This window comes from Lolium perenne, chromosome 2 (assembly GCF_019359855.2).
Source record: "Lolium perenne isolate Kyuss_39 chromosome 2, Kyuss_2.0, whole genome shotgun sequence".
In the NCBI taxonomy this organism is placed as follows: Eukaryota; Viridiplantae; Streptophyta; class Magnoliopsida; order Poales; family Poaceae; genus Lolium; species Lolium perenne.
Genome location: NC_067245.2, coordinates 193968219 through 193974308, shown reverse-complemented (window position 1 = coordinate 193974308; position 6090 = coordinate 193968219).

Below are 6090 nucleotides of genomic sequence, written 5' to 3'. Positions count from 1 at the left end.
TGGAAACTTTTAAGTCCATGAAGTTTGTATATGTCTTAGAGAAACGCCTGGGCCGCTAATCTAAGCCATGCATCATTCATGGTGGAAATTTACAGCGAACCATAGTGAGCATTCTATGAAACATTTTCAATAAAAATCTATACCCATAGTAAATAAAAATATTGCTGAGATGATCATTGTCTGTTTATCTTATCATTTTGGCATGGGATTGCTCCTACAAGAGTACTTCCATATCATCGGGCAGGAGCTACCCCGTTGGCGGTTCTCGATGATACGTGTATACTTACAATAACAAGAACTTATTTGGGACCTAAGTTGAGTAGCATGAGGTTTATGTACTCGTATTCAAGGGGCATGAAATTTTCAAATTGTGATTTATCAAGCATATAGCTCATATTTGCCTCACATTAACTTTAACCATTCAAGATGCTTATGATAGGGGCAATAAGAGCTCAAAGCTAATCAGTACCATACTTTTTTGGAAGGTTTATAAAACTTGTTTATCTTGCTTACTCTGCAAAGAGTCTCTCTTTTACTTTTATGTTGAGTATTCATCTTCTACTTTATGCACCAATTAAGATAGCATAGTTGTCATTCTTAGTGCAATGTGCATAGTCCCAAAATTATTATTGATTGATTTATGATTGTGCTATTGCTTGTTCTTAAATTATTTGTAGCTAGTCACCCTTTGAACTTTGAAGGTGTCCTAGCATTTATGTTTTTCTACTTCATAAAGGACATGCTGAGTACCACTTTGCTATGTTTTATCTATGCCCATAAACAAACAATTGCTTTCAATGCATAATTATTCATGATCCTTTTGTTTGAGTTACTCTTCATGTTATAACATAGTTGCTAAGTTCTATTGTTAGAATTATATATATCATGTCTATGTTTAGAGTACTTTGATCCTAGCTCACAATGCTTGATCAAGATTGTGTTGGTTTCATGTCACCTTAAAAAATATTTTGTTATCACTTACCTACTCGAGGACGAGCAGGAGTTAAGCATGGGGATGCTTGATACGTCTCAAACGTATCTATAATTTTTGATGCTCCATGCTTTTTTACACTAATTTATATATGTTTTGCTCATACTTCGTTGCACTTTTATACATTTTCCGGCACTAACCTATTGATAAGATGCCATAGTGCCAGTTTCCTGTTTTCTGCTGTTTTGTATTTCAGAAAAGTTGTACATGAAATATTCTCGGAATTTGACAAAACAAAAGCCGAAGTCAATATTTTTCCGTAACGAAGACAGAGTCCATAGGGGGGGTCGAAGAAGTGGCGCAGGGCGGCCAGACCACACCTAGGCGCAACCTGGTCTTGGCCTGACCCTAGGGGTGGGGTGGGCCCACTGGCCTCCACCGACCTCGCCCTTCTGCCTATAAATGCCTCCCGTCGCAAAAACCCTAAATCAACCAGCCTCTGTCCACGAAAAGTTCCATAGCTCCGCCGCCCTCGCAGACAATATCCGGGGGACATAAGTCTCTGTTCCGGCACCCTGCCGGGATGGAGAATTGCCCCCGGAGCCATCTCCATCGACTCCATCGCCATCTTCATTGCCATTGCTGACTGCCATGATGAGGAGAGAGTAGTTCTCCCCGAGGCTAATGTATGATCTTTATGTGATCATGAGATTTGTAATCTAGTTGAATAAGTAGGTTTTATTCTTCAACTATTGTGCTACTCAAGTGGTTTTATTATGTGATCTCCGGGGACACCTTGTCCAACAGTGTGAAGGTGACAGTGTGCATACCGTATTTGTTTCTTATGCTTAATTTATAGAAATACTTATGAACTGTGGTGACTAGTTAGTACCATCTTTGTATGCTCAAAGTGACAGCGTGAGGTGTCCATAGATTGGGAATGCGAACTTTAAGGAATGCTTATGAATACCTACGCAATGAAGTTGTGTTTATTATCAAACTGGAGAGTGGTTCATAGTAGCATAGTGAAGTGATAATATCTATGTATTCAATTATGGTATCATTGGTGAGAGTGTCCACTAGTGAAAGTATGACCCCTAGGCCTTGTTTTGAAGCATTGAAACACCATTTATAACCAGTTCTGCTATATGTTTGATTGCTGCCAATTTTATTTCAGATTGCAGTTACTACTCATAATCATCCATATTACTTGTATTTCACTATCTCTTTGCCCAAGTAGTGCACATATTAGCCTAACAAGTGTATTGGGTGTGTTGTATAGTAATTGCAGGGTTGCTTGAGAGGGATATCTTTGACCTCTACCTCACCGAGTTCGATAAACCTTGGGTGATCCACTTAAGGGAAACTTGCTGATGTTCTACAAACCTCTACACTTGGAGGCCCAATACTGTCTACAAGAATAGAAGTGTGCATAGACATCAACAACATCTGCATTTCCATCCTCTAGCACATTTGAATCAGCATCCTCTACATTTCCTTCCTCAGCATTTCCATCACCACCATTTCCATCCTCAGCATTTCCATTTACTGCATTTCCATTTGCTGCATTTCCTTCCTCTGCATTTCCATCACCACCATTTCCATCCTCTGCATTTTCATCACCACCATTTTCATCTAGTCTGACAATTAACCCTGGCCTGATATGGTTCAGAAAATTTGTGTGATCAAGGTACACATACAATGCCTGACATGTAGGGCTGACAACATTACTCATATGCATTGCATCTGCATCTGTCTCTATGGACACAAGACCATCGGTGAGTAATTTATCAAGCATGCACCAGTACACTATCATGTTTTCATTCCTCTCATACCCCATATGTCTAAGCAACTGATCAATCCACTCAATTGACCAAGTTTCTATGCTGCAATCATCCCAAATACTCCACTGTCGGCTGCATGTAACAGGAATTATCCATCCTCCAGCCACAAAAGAATCCATTGTGCTCAACTTCGACAATAAACAAAGTCTCATTATTACCTGCACATAGAAAACAAACTGTTAAATTCAAGAATATTTTTGTTCCTTTACTGAATGGAATCTTAAAAGTGACAGTGATTTGAACTATCAATGCCTTGTCGTATGCAAATACTGTTTGGCTTGTGTAACATTGTCTACATCTTGCCTCGTCCACTATAAATATGGTGAATGCATGTGCCGCTACATAACACATTTTCTACTTCAGTCATGGAATTTTCCTGGGGTGAGAAGGGCAGGAGGAGCAGTAGTAGCAGAAAGAAATCTCAGTTTAGTAGGAGCTCAAGTGCTAGAGAGTTGCCAACCAGTGAGAAAGAAGTGATAGTGTATCACAGAAAGAGTGTTGAGGAGAGGCAAGCAGCAAAAGAGAGAAATATAATAGCCATGATGGAGAGGGAAGCTGTAGCTAGGTGATGACCCACAAGTATAGGGGGTGTATCGTAGTATTTTCGATAAGTAAGAATGTCGATCCCAACGAGGAGCAGAAGGTGTTGACAAGCAGTTTCGATGAAGGATTCACTGTAAATGCTCACAGACAAGTATTCAGGGGGTTTTGACGTAGCAGATGAATAAAGTACGAGTAAGTAAAGTGCGAGAGTAACAATTGCAGCGAGTGGCCCAATCCTTTTTAGCACAAAGGACAAGCCGGTTTGTTTACTTATAATGACCAAACGTTCTTGAGGACACACGAGATTTTAGTCTAGTGCTTTCGCTTCATATAGCTAATTAATCTTCATTGTTTTGATAAGTGTTGTGTGGGTGAACCTATGCTAATGCACCGCCCTTCCTAGGACTAATACATACTTGTGATTATACCCCTTGCAAGCATCCGCAACTACAAGAAAGTAATTAAGATAAATCTAACCACAGCCTTAAACTCTGAGATCCTGCTATCCCTCCTGCATCGATATACCAACGGGGGCTTAGGTTTCTGTCACTCCGGCAACCCCGCAATTGGCAAACGAATACAAGATGTATTCCCCTAGGCCCATAAAGGTGAAGTATCATGTAGTCGACGTTCACATGACACCACTAGAAGAATAACACCACAACTTAAATATCATAACATTGAATATTACTCAACCATAATTCACTACTAACATTTAGACTTCACTCATGTCCTCAAGAACTAAACGAACTACTCACGAGACATCATATGGAACATGATCAGAGGTGATATGATGGTGAATAACAATCTGAACATAAACCTTGGTTTAATGGTTTCACTCAATAGCATCAATAAAAAGTAGAAATCAATACCGGGAGAGTTTCCTCTATCAAACAATCAAGATCCAACCCAAATTGTTACAGCGGTGACGGTGTGTGATACGCGTACAGCACGCGTCCGTTGGGAACCCCAAGAGGAAGGTGTGATGCGTACAGCGGCAAGTTTTCCCTCAGTATGAAACCAAGGTTTATCGAACCAGTAGGAGCCAAGAAGCACGTTGAAGGTTGATGGCGGCGAGATATAGTGCGGCGCAACACCAGGGATTCCGGCGCCAACGTGGAACCTGCACAACACAAACCAAGTACTTTGCCCCAACGAAACAGCGAGGTTGTCAATCTCACCGGCTTGCTGTAACAAAGGATTAGATGTATAGTGTGGATGATTGTTTGCAGAAAATAGTAGAACAGTATTGCAGTAGATTGTATTTCAGTATAGAGAATTGGACCGGGGTCCACAGTTCACTAGAGGTGTCTCTCCCATAAGATAAACAGCATGTTGGGTGAACAAATTACAGTTGGGCAATTGACAAATAAAGAGGGCATGACCATGCACATACATATTATGATGAGTATAGTGAGATTTAATTGGGCATTACGACAAAGTACATAGACCGCTATCCAGCATGCATCTATGCCTAAAAAGTCCACCTTCAGGTTATCATCCGAACCCCCTCCAGTATTAAGTTGCTAACAACAGACAATTGCATTAAGTATTGCGCGTAATGTAATCAGTAACTACATCCTCGAACATAGCACCAATGTTTTATCCCTAGTGGCAACAGCACATCCATAATCTTAGAGATTTCTGTCACTTCCCGCATTCACGGAGACATGAACCCACTATCGAGCATAAATACTCCCTCTTGGAGTTACAAGCATCTACTTGGCCAGAGCATCTACTAGTAACAGAGAGCATGCAAGATCATAAACAACACATAGATATAAATTGATAATCAACATAACAAGTATTCTCTATTCATCGGATCCCAACAAACACAACATATAGAATTACAGATAGATGATCTTGATCATGTTCGGCAGCTCACAAGACCCGACAATTAAGCACAATGTGGAGAAGACAACCATCTAGCTACTGCTATGGACCAATAGTCCAGGGGTAGACTACTCACACATCACTCCGGAGGCGACCATGGCGGCGTAGAGTCCTCCGGGAGATGATTCCCCTCTCCGGCAGGGTGCCGGAGGCGATCTCCTGAATCCCCCGAGATGGGATTGGCGGCGGCGGCGTCTCTGGAAGGTTTTCCGTATCGTGGCTCTCGGTACTGGGGGTTTCGCGACGAAGGCTATTTGTAGGCGGAAGGGCAGGTCAAGGGGCGTCACGAGGGGCCCACACTACAGGTCGGCGCGGCCAGGGCTTGGGCCGCGCCGCCCTGTGGTTTGGCCACCTCGTGGCCCCACTTCGTCTCCTCTTCGGTCTTCTGGAAGCTTCGTGGCAAAATAGGACCCTGGGCGTTGATTTCGTCCAATTCCGAGAATATTTCCTTACTAGGATTTCTGAAACCAAAAACAGCAGAACAAAGAATCGGCACTTCGGCATCTTGTTAATAGGTTAGTTCCAGAAAAATCACCAATATGACATAAAGTTTGCATAAAAAAAGTAGATATAATCAATAATGTGGCATGGAACATAAGAAATTATCTATACGTCTGAGACGTATCAGAAACCCAAAGCTTAGTTTCTGTCATCGTCCAGGCAGGTAAACGATAAACAAAGATAATTTCTGGAGTGACATGCCATCATAACCTTGATCATACTATTTGTAAGCATATGTAGTGAATGCAGCGATCAAAACAATGTAAATGACATGAGTAAACAAGTGAATCATATAGCAAAGACTTTTCATGAATAGTACTTCAAGACAAGCATCAATAAGTCTTGCATAAGAGTTAACTCATAAAGCAATAATTCAAA